This window comes from Ips typographus, linkage group LG3, assembly GCF_016097725.1.
Source record: "Ips typographus isolate SLU linkage group LG3, UJ_Ityp_2.0, whole genome shotgun sequence".
NCBI classification, from domain to species: Eukaryota; Metazoa; Arthropoda; class Insecta; order Coleoptera; family Curculionidae; genus Ips; species Ips typographus.
In genome coordinates this window covers 21,962,312-21,981,522 of record NC_138424.1, presented here as the reverse complement: position 1 = coordinate 21,981,522, position 19,211 = coordinate 21,962,312, and the positions used below count along the sequence as shown (strand labels likewise).

At 34.5% G+C, this 19,211-nt stretch overlaps 1 protein-coding gene across 3 annotated transcripts in view; it reads right to left on the bottom strand.

Annotated features, from left to right (window-relative positions):
• LOC145725916 (uncharacterized) overlaps nt 1-18,632 on the bottom strand; it is a 276,687-nt gene extending 258,055 nt beyond the window's left edge. For 2 of the 3 annotated variants that reach the window (XM_081974837.1, XM_081974840.1), the window contains exon 1: nt 18,417-18,632. The gene's annotated coding sequence lies outside the window, so the exon portion shown is untranslated. Of the gene's footprint in view, nt 1-18,373 lie in introns of all 3 variants that reach the window. The other variant, XM_081974838.1, reaches the window with a different exon arrangement.
• Nucleotides 18,633-19,211: the final 579 nt, after the last annotated feature.

Sequence of the window (19,211 nt, the reverse complement as noted above, 5' to 3'; positions counted from 1 at the left end):
CATTGGCTATCCATCGACATATAAAAGTTCACACCTTGTCAGTCAAATAAGGCAGGTAGAGAGGTTTAAACAAAACAGTGCAAAAAAAATTTGACAGAAAATTTAAGTCAAGTTTGAAGCCCTCTAGCGGTCAAACTACTGAACCGATCAGCCAAAGTTGCCATATCGTTGGAAAGCCCATTTCATTGGCTATCCATCGACATATATCGAACAACATTTTCAGAAATGTATTTTTGAAGAAAATGCAAAGAAAACTTAAGTAATTTTAGAAATAATCATGAAAGTGATGAAGAAAAGGCACATCGAAAGGAATAATTCAAGCCATTGTTGCCAAGTCGACATATTTAATGACGGTAGAATAATCGGTTAAAAAACCGTAGATATCTATATTATTTATTATTATTATACAGGGTGTTTTTTAAATGATTGCGAAAAATTTTAATCATCGAAAAATAAATAATATAACATATACTTACTTCAAACTTCAAATTTTTTATCAATTGTTTTCTAAGTTTTGGCATTAGTGACAAATATCACGTGATTTTAGAGGATAATTTAGCTAGACAGTCACGTGATTACTGTCAAAATAACTGTCGTATTTATATCGAATACTGCAAAAAAACTTTTCTAAACCTTGATTTTTTTTGCAACTTTTGAACACAGTTGGACAGTTTTGATTTGAATGACAATTGTCACGTGGTTCTAGAACTTTATTTAGCTAGACGGTCACGTGACAAATGTCAAAATAACTATCATCACAGACAAATTGTCCGTGCTGTCATAAATCTCAAAAACACGTCTTATTTCGAAAACTGGTGTTAAACTCGTGGCAAATTTGGTTTGAGAGGAGTTAGGCACGTGACCCACTTGAAGTAAGAAAACGACTGTTTTAAGAACATTTTTGGAATCCTCATTAAATTTCCTATTCAATAACATGAAAAAACACTACAAAATTCGATACAGTCAGGAAGAAAAGGTTGAACTGCCAGAAGCACATTTTGAAAGAACAGTCAGAAAGACAGAATCGCTGGTAAAACCCACTTAGAGTGAAAAAAATGACGGTTTTAAGCACATGCGGATTTGACACTTTTCAGTATATAAAATATTTCACACAAAACAGAAGAATGGTAGAAGAACCGCAAAAACCTTAAATATACCGTTTTAACGTTAGAAATAGCAACATTGATTCAAGCAATGGAATTGGGACTATTTGGAAATTATTAAATGCCATGTAGATGTGTTTCTTTGAGGAATTGCACTGTAAGTTATGTTTACAGCTCCATAGAGTCAAATTTGACAGTGCTGACGTTAACTGTCATAACTGTCGAAATCCACCAGTGACCTAAAACTGTAAGTTTAGAATTAGTTGCTATTTTGAGAAATTACACTGTAAGTTGTATTTAGAGCTCCATGAAGTCAAATTTGACAGTTTGAGCGTCAAGGAACATTTTTAAGACTTTGCTTGCGTCACGTGATAGCTGTCATAATTATCGGACCTCTCACCAGTGCCCTAAAAGTATATAATGCCAAATAGATGTGTTGCTTGTTGCACTGTAAGTTGTATTTACAGCTCCATGAAGCCAAATTGGCCCGTTAAAGCCACACTTTAGGCGTATTTTGGCAAAAGTATTAACCTGAATTTTAAGCTATAGTAACATAGGCCATCTTGTTTTATCAGAATGAGTTAAACGGAGATAGACATTGTAAACACTCTAGTAAACTCCAAAATACGTCTTTTGATATACTTAAGTCACTTAACGTGGCAACATTTTCTGACATTGCCAGATACTCGTAGTTTCTGGTATAGATACCTGTTTTTGGAAATGCCAGTTTCTAACAATTGAAAAGGCTTAAAAAATGTTAACTTTTAAACTTTTTGACCTTATTACATGTTAATGTGACTCTGGCATTGCTTATGAATATTTTCAATTACAGTCAACAGGGTGAAACACACTCTAATATGGATTCACCCTGTATGCATACAAATTTTCATTATGTACTCGTATGTTAAGTGTTTCAGCTTCACGATTTATATGCATTGAAACGCAGTTTTGTGAGCCCATTCAAAATAGTTAAAAAGAGAAAAAGTCAGGAAGCAACTAATCCACTCGATCACATAAAGCTCAAAAGCTGAATTTTCATGAAATTTGACCACGACATAGTACCTAATTTTCTACTTTGAAACTTGGTCTGAGAGAAAACAAGCAAATCAACTGACAACTGAATAATAGAATCCGTTCAGTCGCACAATTTTCTATATAATTTAGCAGCTTATTTATGAAACTTTAGAAAATCCAAGCCTAAACTCATTAAAACTTGTAGAGTCATGCACCAAATTGACGCTACGTCCGCTAAATACGTATCATAAAAGTTTGTTGTTGTTTATATGAAAAACTGTTAACACGCAAGCAATTTTTATATTCAAGCTTAAGAATTGTACGATTTTCCTTTCGCATTCCGGATAAACTAACACGAAATTGTGTTCATAATTCGCAAATGTATGATAGCCAATAATTGGAGGTTTACAATTTCGCTTCGGTCATTACAATACCGAACGAGTTAATTCATTTATCCGCGGGTCGACTAGCTACTAAGTTCAAATAACGCACACGAAACAAGCGATTTTAATCAATGATAATGTGCCGGACCTAAACACCGAATCGCCAAGTTAAATTTACGAGAGCAGAGCAATATTTTAAAGTTCTACTGAAACGAAGCCCATTTTCGAATTAAATTGTTCATTTTTGCCTAGAGCATCATAGAACCGCGGAATGCAATTTAGAAAAAAGCTCACTTTTTAATGCGCGAATTAAAAATTCCATTAGCTTTTTCACAATTTTTTTTTCTGCCCACGCAATCCAATAGAACTTGGTTTTTCCGGTAAATGCCTGACGGAAAAATAGTGAAAATATGTTGCATTAATATGGGTAATATAGCGGTAATTGGAAAATTTTTAGAAACATATTATTGCTAGTCCAGAGAAAAAAGAAAATTTGCGGTAAAATCACAATTTTCTTCAAAAAACTCAAAAATTTACAATGATTTGGTGGAGACACCTTAATTTACTGCGATGTGGTCAAATATAGGCTTAAATAGGCAATAAGTTACAATTTATAAAAACAAGCTTTGCCACCTATACTAAACGGATATTTAGGATACCAAACATAATTTTTATGAATAAAAACAATAAAAATCAGTTGAAGTATTAAATATTAATAACGAAAAAAAAAGCGTCTGGCAACGTCGCATAACTGATACTTGACAGTATGTACGTCAACTTCAGATGTCATTCAATGTTCTTTCAATTATGAGGTTAAACACCGCCCTCTGTACAAGAAAGCCAAGAAGGTGCATGCCAACAATTCCAATATGGCCGAAATAGTGGTTGACAGTTTGCATTGAGGAAATTGAGTTTTTCCATGATTAAATTAATTTTTAAGGTTTGAAGTCAAGACTTGGGGTTACTTGCCAAAGTAATTTTTGTTTGCTATTATATATTGTTGTTTATATGTTTATTGTTCTAGTGAAAGTGTAGTTTGTGTTCATTTTATTGTGTTATCACTATTGTTATTGTTCCTTCATTGTTCTATAATTTGTGGTCTAGCCTCTACAATATGCCGTCCACTTATTGTTTACCAAATTGTAAAAGCAATTTGGTAAAAGACTCAAAAGTGTCAGTCTTTTACTTTCCAAAAGACCCTGCTCGAACCCAACAGTGGTTGAAAGCTTTGAACTGGAATGATTTTACTCCAACATAATATTCAGTGGTAAGTACAATATGCTTTCTCATTCAGTAAACTTATTGCCTCTTACATACATAGGTATGTTAGTTACATTTTGAGCCCGCCTGCATTTTGAGAGCAACAAAGGTTTACGCTGAAGAAACAGGACAGCTTTTAGAAATTTCATTGGCACATTTACATTTTAAAAGAAAGGTCTTGGTAATAATATAAAACCCATTTACCAGTTTTGCTTACCTATCTTCAAGGATTTCCAAATTTTCTTTACTTGAGCAGTTTTCACATTAGTTTGTTGTACTTTCCAGGACAAAGGGTTCTAACCAAACTTGCTTTGGCTGGACTTTATTGGGTATAAAAAGCTATATCTATACATATCTGGATCAGGAATGAAGCGTTCTTTGATTTTTCACTCACAACTTCTAATCAACTACACGAAAAAATAAAAGGTTTGTGTACAAAACGAAAACCGCTAACGCCGCCATTAAAAGTAACATTCTAGGCTTTCTTGTACAGAGGGCGGTGGGTTAAAGCATAGTTGCCGCCTTTTTCCTTTGTTTACAAGAAGGATGGATTAATCAGTTTCGCAGTCTTGGTTAGTCTAGGTCAGTTATTAATTAGTCAGTCAATTATTAAAGCATTTTTAATAGCCGCAGTTTTTGAGGTTACAGGTATTATGTAGATCATTTGGCAACATCGAACCGACACAGCGCCGAACAGCTGATTTGCTGTAAATTTTCCCAATTTAACCGACTCTGTAGCTCTAACGGTTTTACCCAATACATGCAGAACCAATTTGGGACACACTGTATATCTGCATAGCAGCAATGATGATTTGTCACACGCTAAAAATAGGCATGATGCACTACTTGCAATCTTGCCTCGTGCATGTTATTATTTCACCATCTTCGAATATCTGCTTTAGTTGTTAATAACAAATTAACACTCGTCTAACTCAGAGATTCAAAGCGCCACCTATATTTGAAGAGCAGGAACTAAAGTCAGAAATCTTCAGATGTTCTGATAGTTTTCTGACCCAAAGTATAACGAAAACAAAAGATAATCACTTAGAAAGAAACCTGATTCTTACTGTTCACAATCTCTTTCTCTCTTTAACAGCCCTTGCTCATCCACTCCTGCACTCCATTATATACCATCTTGTGCTGTTTGGTCCAGTTTCAGTTTTCTTAAAGTCGTCAATCCACGTTTCGTTGGTCGTCCTATACTTCTCTTGGAAAGTCTGGTCTCCATTGCAGTAACTGCCTTCTCCATCTTGTGTTGTGCCTAGCGATATGCCCAATCCATCACCATTTTAGAATAGTACTACACTTCATTGCTCTTCGAAGTTTGTTGGCGGCTTTTACGGTTAATCTGATTGTTTTCATTGTGAAAACACACACAAGTGTTGAAGATCTTAGCTTTAAGATGTACAGGAAAGACCAAAGGCCATCCACGCCAGACTGATTCGTCTACTTACTTTCACTTGTTGGTTTTCCTTGCCAAATTTTTCTTGATACACTATCCCCCACATGTATCTGTACTTCATACTTATTTAGTGTTCATAATTAAGCCAGTTTTTTCTAAAGTTTTTTTTAAATCAATTCTTGTAGTTCTTCTAGATTTGTTCTTATAAGAACCACATCATCAGCAAAGCGAAGATGACTAAGTGCCATCTATGCCTATTCAATTATTATAAACAACTTACTGCTAACAATGCAGCTGTGGAATTAAAGTGAGCTAATTGTATGGGGATAATTAATCTTTACTAAATTTGTTTCACCTGGGCATTACAACAACTAAATGTAAAATTCAGGAACATACCTTGTTTGAAGGCAAATTACAGTTCAAATGGGTTTTAGGGCGTCGCCCTAGGACGTGTTCTGTTGGGCAATTTCTTTGTTTTTTATTTCTCCTTTTTTAGCTTACATCAAACTATTAGTTACTGAAAAATAGGCAACATTGAATTTCGTTATAGCAGAAATTCTAAAATTGATAAAAAACGTAAAAGTCCATGATTTTTCCCAATGTTTGAATGGATTCTCTGCTCCAAGATCTCTGGGTGCTCAGTTCCGTTCGAAATTGTTTTTCGAAACTAAACTTCCTGATGATTTCGTCGGTTGGGAGATTGGCGAGGTGTGCACTGCCAGTAGGCAGTGAGTCGCTTGCATTGTGTGCTCTCCTTTTAAATCCGGCCTTATCCAACCTGAGATGTGCTCCCCAAGCAGTTCTTCTTACCATGATGTGGAGCGGTGTGAGGTCGAGAATTACCTCTAGTGCTGCCGTGGGGGTCGATTCATTCTCTCCACCTTCTCTAAGTTCTATCATGATATACATCCATCCAACCCCACGTCTTTCCCGCAATGTTCCTGCACACCATTAGTGTTGATCTTACCTTGCTGGCAATCTTTTCTACGTGGCGGTTCCAGATAAGTTTTGAGTCTAGGGTAAGTCCTAGATACTTAACCTCGTGCAGCCATTCTAAGTTTTCGTCGTTAAGACGGATATTTCTCAAGTGCTGAAGTCTTGTTCTCCTGGTGAAAGGTACCACTGTGGTTTTTGATGAGTTGATTCTCAATCCCACTGATAAACACCATCTTCTGGTCTACCATCATCTTTCTACGAAATCACAGAGGGTTGCTTCGAATTTGCCTTTGGCCATAATGACTATGTCATCAGCATAGCCAAGACAAGTTACTCCGTTCCCGGTAAGAATTCCGGGAAGTTCGTCTAATACCAGACTCCACATTAAGGGTGATAGGACCCCTCCTTTTGGAGATCTTCGAATTGTGCTCATCTGAAAGTTGTTCCGGCCCACGTTTGTTTCAGCGGTTCTTGTAGTCATCATTTGGCACATCCACTTGGATGTGGTTCTGTCTATTCCCTTGAATGGTTGGAAGGAGTCGATTGCCCACTTTACCCTATGAGGAGTACATATATTTTTTGCTACTCTTCAGTCTTCTTGCTTGGCTCTGCCTAGTTCTACTAGTGATCTATTGGGAACGTATGGGGTACTGCCTGGGAAGTGCCAAAGTCGAACAAACTTTTTGTTTTAGCAACAAATTTCACGATGACTTTTTGATGATGATGACCGATGATTTATCTTAATCACACTTTGATCAGCTGTCCCATTACGTCATTGCTCCGTTCGCTCTATGGAGCATTAAAACGTTGAGTAAAATTTGAATTGTCCGAATTGCTGAAACTTTCCTCGTAACATTTCCGCGATTTAATTTTGTGTGTATTTTCCGAATATAAGCTGTCGTAATCCGATAATCCCGATCGTGATGCGTGCAACAATTAAATCGGTGCGGGGGGGAGGTAACGACAAAATGTTGATGGAATTTCGTCGTTATTTAGAAAAGTAAATTAAAATTTTTGAACGGCATAACTTGTTTTTGAGGCCCGCAGCAAAACTAATTTCAACTAGTTGATCTGCTTTCGAATGGAAAACCAATCTCTGGTTTATAACGCTATGCGGAATAAAATTATGTTAATGGCTGATTTAAAATTTGCATATAGCTGCGCGACTAACTATGGGATAGTAATTGGTTTTTAGAGCCTCCCTTTCTGCTCTCGGTACATATCAACCATATGTACGATACCATTAAGACTGTTGTCGATTCAATGATCCAAAGCCCTAAATCAATCGACCTATTCATCATTGTGACTCGGTATTAGTTTGCAATTTCCATCTGGCAGCGACCAAAACGGACACTGCTATGTTTCGTTAATCACTTCGAAACATGCCGCAGATACTAAATCATCTTCAGGAATTTCGGCTCTTGTTAATTATTAGGCTCTGAGTTATTATGCCTGTTTGTGATGCAGAACAACTGTTTCAACCTATTTATTGTCGTACGTATTGTATTTTTATGTACTTTGAGGGTGGTCCAGTTTTAAGTGTCAATAATTCACCATTTGATAGCCAATCAATATCATAGTATTGTGTCATTTTTCTGAAAAACGTTTCCTAAGGAAGATACAGTCCTCCGAATTTCAATTTAAAAAATCGTTTTATAGTTTAAAACTGAACATCCAAGACTTGTGAAAGTTCAAATTTGTACTGAATAGTCTAAAAACTTTTTTACTACTAGGAATGGTCTTATGATTCGCTTTCTCAGACTGCCTACCTGGTTGAGTGTCTGAAACTGGCATTCGAGAACTAAAAAAAGTCCGGAAATCAAGACATAAATTGTATTGTGCATGAAACTCATTTTTTACTACTAAAAATAGTATAAAAGTTGACTTTTAATGCTAAAACTGACTTGGACTAAAGAGAGTCCAAAAGTATATTTTCAAGACTATTTTTTAATTGGTGTACGTACAACTCAATTTTCTTCAACTTTCAACAAGTCAAGAAGTAAATTAAATTTTCGGACCATTTTTTTTCTAAAAATTAGTTCTCAAGACTATTATTGTAGCATTTGGTATCAAAATTTTTTACTTTTATTACTGAAGAAACTTGACTTTTGGAAATAGTCTTAAACTCGATTTTTCAGTCTTAAAAAGCAATAAAAACAGTCTGAATTTCTTAGAGATGCTACAATTTATTGCACCTATGAGTGTAGAAGTCAATTTAATAGTGAAGAAGCTTGAAATAACATTTTCAAAACTATGGTCAGTGGACACACTGGCTTTTAGGCCTGATAAGTCAAAAAATTTGTAAAGATAGTCTTGAAACTCGATTTGAGGCACTGAAAACAACCTTAAAACACTAAAAACAGTCTAGTTTATTAAGAAATACCCGAATTTTTAGCACTGAGGTGTCTAGAAGTCGATTTAATAGTGACAAAGTTTGGAATGCCATTTTAAGTCTATGAAGAATGTAAAAATTGTTTTTTAAGTTTGCTATGTCAATAACTTGGTGAAGATAGTCGTGAAACTCGATTTTCCAAGTTGAAAGCAGTTTTGAAGCTCTAAAAATAGTCCAGAATTCGAAGAAAATAAAAAGCAAAGTAAAAAGCACGAAAAGTTCGTTTTCAAGGCAATTTTCATGAATCTAATGTTAATGTCCTGCATCTAAGACTATTTTCAAGACTAAAATATTGAAATTTGTCTTAAAATTATGACAACTTACTCCAAATGCAAATTTTAAGCTTCATTTTTCTACTTTTCATTAGTTCAGTCACATTTTGGGGTTCAAGTCAATTTTTAAGGTTTAAATGTATGAATTTGTTGTAAAAAATTCTTGAAAAAGTAGTTTTTATGTCTACAAGTCAATGTTCAGTATTAAAGTCTCTCGATTTGCATGAAAACTGGTTACAAACACAATTTTTAAGCTAATTCAATTTTCAAAACTAAAGTCTTTTAGTTTGTCTGGAAACTATGAAAACTGGCTAAAATAATATTTTTTAAACTTCTTAAATGAATTTTCCGTTTCCAAGACAATTTTTAAGTTGGGTTGGGTTAGTTTTGGGTCTTTGACCGTAATAACGTGTAATAAAGTGCTTGTTCCAAATTTGATCAATATTGCTCCAACGGTCTGACAGTTATGACAAAAAAAACGATTTTTTTAAACAGAAATTTGAAGGTCTGTATTTTCCTTAGGAAGTACTTTTCAGGAAAATGACATAATGAATGTTAACTTGAATTATTGACATTTAAAACTGGACCACCCTGTATATTTGTGTAAATTTTACCACTTTTCTTCAATTTACTCACTTCACAGCGTGGCTTTTAATCAAGGGACACTAGCTATGTTTACAAATAAAAGATCAATTGTCAATATTGCTGGGTAATACTGGGATTTTTCCAATTTTGCAAATCTTAGATTTGGTAAATAAATCACTCGACCATATATTTCTCTTCACAAAGTTTTTCTTTAAGTGGATAGGACTACTACTGAATAAAGAGAGATAGGTGAAAAATTGTACCAAAATACAGGTGATATAAAATTTAAAGTTTTAAATTTAAAAATTATTCGAAATTTGATTTTCGTAGATTCTACTTGTCACTTCCACAATTTTTGGATATTGTAGATATTTCTGTCTTTGTAATAAGCTATACTGACGTTTTGGTATCACTTTCGCAACTAGTTTGGAAAAACAGCGTTACAGTACATTGGTCATAATTCTGCCTTTTGCCAAACAGAATATTGTTGAAATAGAACGACAGCAATCCATTAATTTCCATAGAGCGATAAACCGGCCACATCCGTGCATACACGGCCACATTTTAATTTGTCCCTCATTCCGGCTGCCCATTATGTAACATTGAACCCTCGGATTTGTCTTTTTATGGACCTTCTCTGGTTTAATTAGAGGAATGGACTGTATGAACGTCGGAGTTGTCAGCTTGAATTTGTGGCCGGGACTCGAATTAAATGCGAATTATTTTCTGCATGTCCTCTCATTTCAGGCGATTTTTTTAATTCGCTCTAAAACGCACGTTTTTAATTATATTAAATTCTACAAACGTGGTGTGCTTAATGTAGGTAGAAAAATTTAATGTTGTTTCAACTTAACTCTGTTCAAATCAAAAACTTTTCAAGTCAGTTGAAGTTGTAGTTTGGAATTTTAACACCCTGTAACTCGGTTATTTTTCAGAGTTCAGAGTGGTTCAACCACTTAAAAGAATCGTTTTGAGCTGCTCTTTCCAGTAGTATTGAGCAAAAAATTATATCTGAAAAATTGCGTACAGGGTGGCCAAAAAAAGCAATCACCATAATTTTCATGCACACCATGTATACTGGAAACAAAAAACGGTTCTGCAAACTTACGGTGCTGACTTAAGAAATTAATTGGGAACATTTTTAATTCCTTATATATTTTTCGTAACTTTTACCGTTTTCTAGTTATTTAGGAAAAACTGGGTTGATGCAACAAATGTTGAAATCAGTTTGAAGTTGGGCTTGGAAATTTGAACACCCTGTAACTCGGTAATTTTTCAGAGTTCCAAGTGGTTCAACCACTTAAACGAACCGTTTTGGGCTCCTCTTTCCAGTGGGGTAAAACAAAAATAAATATCTGAAAAATTGCGTACAGGGTGACACAAACAGTCAATCACAATACTTTTCATGTACACTCTGTATACTAAAAGCAAAAACGGTCCTGCAAACTTACAATGCTGACTTAAGAACTTGATTAGGAACATTTTTGATCCCTTGCAAATTTTTTTGTAACTTTCACCGTTTTCTAGTTATTTAGGAAAAACTGGGTTGATGTAACAAATTTTCAAATCAGGTGAAGTTGGGGTTTAAAATTTGAACACCCTGTAACTCGGTTATTTTTCAGAGTTTAGAGTGGTTCAACCACTTAAAAGAATCGTTTTGAGCTCTTCTTTCCAGTGGTATTGAGCAAAAAATTGTATCTAAAAAATTGCGTACAGGGTGACCAAAAACAGTCAATCACCATACTTTTCATGCACACCATGTATACTAACAGCAAAAACGGTACTGCAAACTTACGGTCCAGTCTTATGAAATTAATTAGGAACATTTTTAATCCCTTGTAAATTTTTCATAACTTTCACCGTTTTCTAGTTATTTAGGAAACACTGGGTTGATGCAACAAATTTTCAAATCAGTTGAAGTTGGGGTTTGAAATTTGAACACCCTGTAACTCGGTTATTTTTGGGAATTCAAAGAGGTTAAACCACTCAATTTAACCGTCTTGAGCTGCTCTTTCCAGTGGTAATGAGCAAAAAATTGTATCTAAAAAATTGCATACAGGGTGACCAAAAACAGTCAATCACCATAATTTTCATGCACACCATGTATACTGGAAACAAAAAACGGTTCTGCAAACTTACGGTGCTGACTTAAGAAATTAATTGGGAACATTTTTAATTCCTTATATATTTTTCGTAACTTTTACCGTTTTCTAGTTATTTAGGAAAAACTGGGTTGATGCAACTTAATGTTGAAATCAGTTTGAAGTTGGGCTTGGAAATTTGAACACCCTGTAACTCGGTAATTTTTCAGAGTTCCAAGTGGTTCAACCACTTAAAAGAATCGTTTTGAGCTCCTCTTTCCAGTGGGGTAAAACAAAAAAAATGATCTGAAAAATTGCGTACAGGGTGACCAAAAACAGTCAATCACCATACTTTTCATGCACACTCTGTATACTAAAAGCAAAAACGGTTCTTCAAACTTACGGTGCTGACTTAAGAAATTGATTAGGAACATTTTTAATCCCTTGCAATTTTTTTGTAACTTTCACCGTTTTCTAGTTATTTAGGAAAAACTGGGTTGATGCAACAAATTTTCAAATCAGGTGAAGTTGGGGTTTAAAATTTGAACACCCTGTAACTCGGTTATTTTTCAGAGTTTAGAGTGGTTCAACCACTTAAAAAAACCGTTTTAAGCTCCTCTTTCCAGTGGGTTAAAACAAAAAAATGTATCTGAAAAATTGCGTACAGGGTGACCAAAAAAAGCAATCACCATAATTTTCATGCACACCCTGACCTAATGCCAAACAAACGAAAATCGTTTTTCTTTGATATTTTCATATATTCAGAATTCTCCTGGCCACCTGTTATAATATTATATTCTCTAAACTGTTAGGAAAAAGCAAATATCTCTGTAGAAGTAAAAAAAAAAAACAGATGGCGGCACCGAATCTATAGCAAATCAAGGTTTCGTGTCGCACAATTGATACATCAGCAGAAGGAAAAAGAGACAATATGTCGGCCACGGAAGCGATAACGAGATCGGTTTGGCTTTCGCTGATGTAGTCGTTTTCGGGACAAGTCGGCCAGACGTTCTCCAGGGAACGGCAAACGGGACACACGATTAATGACGCGCGTCTTTTTCGGACGCGAAAACAAAAAAAAGACCAAACAAAACAGGGAAAACACTCCGGTCTGATCGTTTTGTGTATATTTGAGGTTACACAAACGCAGATTTGGCCCAGGACCGATAAGGGTGTTGTACAAACAGAGTGGTTAATGTGCTTTTCCTACAAGGGTTGCGCATGATTATTTGCATTGCTGCTTTGTGGACGCGGTCTTACATAATTAAAAACTCATTAAATTATTATGTCTGCATATTACATCGAATCTGCTTGTACTGATCGATAAATCGACCATTTTCTATAATGTATAAGATTGATTTTCATTTCAATTCGTCTTTTATTTAGCTTTTACATAACGGAAACAAAGAAAGATGATGCAAACGATTGCCTTATTGATATTAAAGCCTTTAGAGTTTGAAAGAAGAATTACATTGATTCAAGAGTCCAAAAAAGAACTTGTTGAAATGATTGAGCAGCCTAACTGCGCACCAGTCTAGAAAGAATACTAATTGATATTTAAGCCAAACATATTTTACAGAAGAATTACGTTTCGTCAGAGAGACAAAAGAAGATTGGAAGTTGAAATGACTGAGCTGACTAATTGCCCAGAAATTTAGATTGACTGAAGTCAAACATACTTTAAAGAAGAACTACATTTTATCAGAATCAATAAGAAAAAGTGGAAGGATGTATTGAAATGGGTAATTGCCCAAAACACTTACTTGAAAGAATACAAGTGGGTTTTACAGGCGATTTTGTACCTAACTGTTTTTTCAAACTGTGTTTCTGGGAGGTCAAACTTTAACATCGCTTTTCTACGTGACTGTACCAAATTTTTTGATGTTTTTTCAGGTTTTTGGATAGGAAATTTAATGAGGATTTTAAAAATGTGCTTAAAATCGTCGTTTCCTTACTTCAAGTGGGTTTTACAGGCGATTTTGTACCTAACTATTTTTTCAAACTGTGTTTCTGGGAGGTCAAATTTTAACATTGCTTTTCTACGTGACTGTACCAATTTTTTTGTTTTTTTTCAGGTTTTTGGATAGGAAATTTAATGAGGATTTTAAAAATGTGCTTAATATCGTCGTTTCCTTACTTCAAGTGGGTTTTACAGGCGATTTTGTACCTAACTGTTTTTTCAAACTGTGTTTCTGGGAGGTCAAACTTTAACATCGCTTTTCTACGTGACTGTACCAAATTTTTTGATGTTTTTTCAGGTTTTTGGATAGGAAATTTAATGAGGATTTTAAAAATGTGCTTAAAATCGTCGTTTCCTTACTTCAAGTGGGTTTTACAGGCGATTTTGTACCTAACTATTTTTTCAAACTGTGTTTCTGGGAGGTCAAATTTTAACATTGCTTTTCTACGTGACTGTACCAATTTTTTTGTTTTTTTTCAGGTTTTTGGATAGGAAATTTAATGAGGATTTTAAAAATGTGCTTAATATCGTCGTTTCCTTACTTCAAGTGGGTTTTACAGGCGATTTTGTACCTAACTGTTTTTTCAAACTGTGTTTCTGGGAGGTCAAACTTTAACATCGCTTTTCTACGTGACTGTACCAAATTTTTTGATGTTTTTTCAGGTTTTTGGATAGGAAATTTAATGAGGATTTTAAAAATGTGCTTAAAATCGTCGTTTCCTTACTTCAAGTGGGTTTTACAGGCGATTTTGTACCTAACTGTTTTTTCAAACTGTGTTTCTGGGAGGTCAAACTTTAACACCGCTTTTCCACGTGACTGTACCAAATTTTGTAGTGTTTTTCAGGTTTTTGAATAGGAAATTTAGTAAGGAATCCAAAAATGTACTTTAAACACTCATTTCCTTACTTCAAGTGGGTTTTACAGGCGATTTTATTCCTGACTGTCCTTTCAAACTGTGTTTCCGGCAGTTTAAACTTTGACATCGCTTTTCTCCGCGACTGTATCAAATTTTGCAGTGTTTTTCAGGTTTTTGGATAGGAAATTTAATAAGGATTCCAAAAATGTACTTAAAACAGTCATTTTCTCACTTCAAGTGGGTTTTACAGGCGATTTTATTCCTGACTGTCTTTTCAAACTGTGTTTCCGGCAGTTTAAACTTTGACATCGCTTTTCTCCGCAACTGTATCAAATTTTGCAGTGTTTTTCAGGTTTTTGGATAGGAAATTTAATAAGGATTCCAAAAATGTACTTAAAACAGTCATTTTCTCACTTCAAGTGGGTTTTACAGGCGATTTTGTACCTGATTGTACTTTCAAACTGTGTTTCTGGCAGTTCAAACTTTGACATCGCTTTTCTACGTGACTGTACCTAATTTTTTGGTGTTTTTTCAGGTTTTTGAATAGGAAATTTACTCAAGAATCCAAAAATGTACTTAAAACAGTCATTTTCTCTCTTCAAGTGGGTTTTACAGGCGATTTTATTCCTGACTGTCTTTTCAAACTGTGTTTCTGGCAGTTCAAACTTTGACACCGCTTTTCCACGTGACTGTACCTAATTTTTTGGTGTTTTTTCAGGTTTTTGAATAGGAAATTTACTCAAGAATCCAAAAATGTACTTAAAACAGTCATTTTCTCTCTTCAAGTGGGTTTTACAGGCGATTTTGTACCTGACTGTCTTTTCAAACTGTGTTTCTGGCAGTTCAAACTTTAACACCGCTTTTCCACGTGACTGTACCAAATTTTGTAGTGTTTTTCAGGTTTTTGAATAGGAAATTTAGTAAGGAATCCAAAAATGTACTTTAAACACTCATTTCCTTACTTCAAGTGGGTTTTACAGGCGATTTTATTCCTGACTGTCCTTTCAAACTATGTTTCCGGCAGTTTAAACTTTGACATCGCTTTTCTCCGCAACTGTATCAAATTTAGCAGTGTTTTTCAGGTTTTTGGATAGGAAATTTAATAAGGATTCCAAAAATGTACTTAAAACGGTCATTTTCTCACTTCAAGTGGGTTTTACAGGCGATTTTGTACCTGATTGTACTTTCAAACTGTGTTTCTGGCAGTTCAAACTTTGACATCGCTTTTCTACGTGACTGTACCTAATTTTTTGGTGTTTTTTCAGGTTTTTGAATAGGAAATTTACTCAAGAATCCAAAAATGTACTTAAAACAGTCATTTTCTCTCTTCAAGTGGCTTTTACAGGCGATTTTATTCCTGACTGTCCTTTCAAACTGTGTTTCTGGCAGTTCAAACTTTAACACCGCTTTTCCACGTGACTGTACCAAATTTTGTAGTGTTTTTCAGGTTTTTGAATAGGAAATTTAGTAAGGAATCCAAAAATGTACTTTAAACACTCATTTCCTTACTTCAAGTGGGTTTTACAGGCGATTTTATTCCTGACTGTCCTTTCAAACTGTGTTTCCGGCAGTTTAAACTTTGACATCGCTTTTCTCCGCAACTGTATCAAATTTTGCAGTGTTTTTCAGGTTTTTGGATAGGAAATTTAATAAGGATTCCAAAAATGTACTTAAAACAGTCATTTTCTCACTTCAAGTGGGTTTTACAGGCGATTTTGTACCTGATTGTACTTTCAAACTGTGTTTCTGGCAGTTCAAACTTTGACATCGCTTTTCTACGTGACTGTACCTAATTTTTTGGTGTTTTTTCAGGTTTTTGAATAGGAAATTTACTCAAGAATCCAAAAATGTACTTAAAACAGTCATTTTCTCTCTTCAAGTGGGTTTTACAGGCGATTTTATTCCTGACTGTCTTTTCAAACTGTGTTTCCGGCAGTTTAAATTTTGACATCGCTTTTCTCCGCAACTGTATCAAATTTTGCAGTGTTTTTCAGGTTTTTGGATAGAAAATTTAATAAGGATTCCAAAAATGTACTTAAAACAGTCATTTTCTCACTTCAAGTGGGTTTTACAGGCGATTTTGTACCTGATTGTACTTTCAAACTGTGTTTCTGGCAGTTCAAACTTTGACATCGCTTTTCTACGTGACTGTACCTAATTTTTTGGTGTTTTTTCAGGTTTTTGAATAGGAAATTTACTCAAGAATCCAAAAATGTACTTAAAACAGTCATTTTCTCACTTCAAGTGGCTTTTACAGGCGATTTTATTCCTGACTGTCCTTTCAAACTGTGTTTCTGGCAGTTCAAATTTTGACATCGCTTTTCTCCGTGACTGTACCAAATGTTTTAGTGTTTTTTTAGGTTTTTAGATACGAAATTTACTAGGGATTTCAAAAATGTACTTTAAACAGTCATTTTCTCACTACAAGTGGGTTTTACAGGCGATTTTGTACCTAACTGTCTTTTCAAACTGTGTTTCTGGGAGGTCAAATTTTAACATTGCTTTTCTACGTGACTGTACCAATTTTTTTGATTTTTTTTAGGTTTTTGGATAGGAAATTTAATGAGGATTTTAAAAATGTGCTTAAAATCGTCGTTTCCTTACTTCAAGTGGGTTTTACAGGCGATTTTGTACCTAACTGTTTTTTCAAACTGTGTTTCTGGGAGGTCAAACTTTAACATCGCTTTTCTACGTGACTGTACCAAATTTTTTGATGTTTTTTCAGATTTTTGGATTAGAAATTTAATAAAAATTTAAAAAATGTACTTAAAACACTCATTTTCTCACTTCAAGTGGGTTTGACAAGCAATTTTATCCCTGACTGTCAAACTGTGCTCAAAAGTTGTAAAAGTCAGGGTTTAAAAAAGTCTTGCAGTGTACAATTCATAACGATTTTCTGAGAATTATGACAGTGGTCACGTGAGTCCTAGCTAAATTATCCTGCAAAAACCACGTGATATCTGTCACTAATATCAAAACTGTCAAAATTTGGCTACAATTTGCAAGAATTACAATTTAACACAGTTTTCTTAAAGATTTCAAAACAAGACGTGTTTCTGAGATTTATTACAGTTATTTGGAGAGTTGTCAGTAAATTACTGATAAATTCAGTCTTTATTTTTCAGGATTTTATTTTGACATTATTGACCGAAAATGACTTGACATGAGAAAAAAATGCTATCTTTCAAGCAAATTTCAATTAGATACTAATAATACTAAATTAAATTTTTCTGTCACAGTAAATTTTACTTTTCTAATTTTACTTTATCTTACCCCTAAATAACCGGTCATTGAAAATTTACTCCTATCACTATAAAGCACTCATTTTACCTGATTTCTAAATAAACATAATAACTTAATAGGAAAATCTTCTACAAAAATAAGCTTTCCCTCATTTAATATGTATATTATCAGGGATTTATTTGATAAATACAATAGTAAGTTATTAAACAGAAATGTTGGAGGTTTTAATTTTATAATTTTTAAAGAGCAACGTAAATAAGATTATCATATTTAATTTGTGTATACAAAGTTTTGTCATTACTAGTTGGAAAAAACTAATTTTCAAAAATCTACAGGGAGAAAAAAAGTCGAACATTTTTTTATAGAGCGAGTTTCAATGTTCCACACCAAATATTCACCCTGTATACCAAGTTTTTTCATTCGTTATTTTGTATTTTTCTTCAAGATTTCTTCAAGAAAAGTGTCTGCCTAATTAATTATTTTCACTCACTTTTTCGACAGTATATTGCAGTTATAATTATTATAACTAGATGTGTTTTACTGATAATGCAATTTTTCGCATGGAAGTTCATTTTTTAAATCGGATAATTGTCACGTGACATTTTTTCATTAGCGCACAATTTCGAACAGGAAAAGTCGATCCAATCGGTGTCGAATTGACAAAACTAATTATGCGAAAACAGTCAGAAGGTAGGTAACACGCAAAAAGCCGTTATCGATGATTAAAACCGCCAGTTTTGGAAGGTTTCAAATTAGTCAATCATATTTTGATTGAGTTTTTTGGAATTTTCGTAAAACTGTTTTAAAAAATTCAGTAATTTGGAAATTGTTTAGTTTCAAGAACGATTCGGTCTGTAAATGTGTTTAAAACGAATAGTTACATACCCTAAAACACATAATATTTTCACTACACTGTCAGACAACTTACCCTAAATTGGGCAACTTTTCGTCACTTTTTTTTGTACTAAAAAGCTCACTTTGAACCCCCGTCGCCGTCTCGTTTGGTCGTTCACTTGAAATTAGTTTACGCGAAAAACACTCGCAAACTTTTCGTAAGTTTCCCGGTCGGTGACGTCGCGACGTACACGGCGTCCTTTTCCAACGTCGCGTTGCGGCAAACTGAAGAAAATCCGACGTCCGTCGCCGGAAAATTGTGGCGCATCGCGACGTCCGATCGGCTCGTTTCGTACTTTGTCGGTCACTTTTCCAGATAGATCAGGTGGAAAAATTGCTCATTTGATACTCTCTGTGCAATTTTTTTATTAAATACCTAGCGGGGTAAGCGGGAGAGTAAAATGGTCGCGAGCCGCGGGGTGTAAATAACCCCGCGTCCAATATCCCGAACCAGATGTCAGAAAGGCAATATTCTTAGATTGGAAGTTCAAAGTTCATATAACGTTGCGTTCGGGAAATGGAAATGCTACCACCGAGGTATGGAAGTCGAAATTGAATGTGTACGTGTATGTATCCGCCAGTGATATACAAACCTCTATTTTTGAGATCTGTCAAGTAAATGATTGTTTACAAAAAAACACATTTCTAAATTTGTTTATTATTAGCTCAAAATCTTTAAATTTTGACAAATGGGCCTATCCCACATATCATAAATTTTTGTTTTAATCACTGGAATCGAAAGAATAGGATCAAAAAACTAATTTTTCATATTCTTGAAGAAAAAATTATGGTCGTAAATGTTCCTACATTAGTTTGAATTTGTCCATTA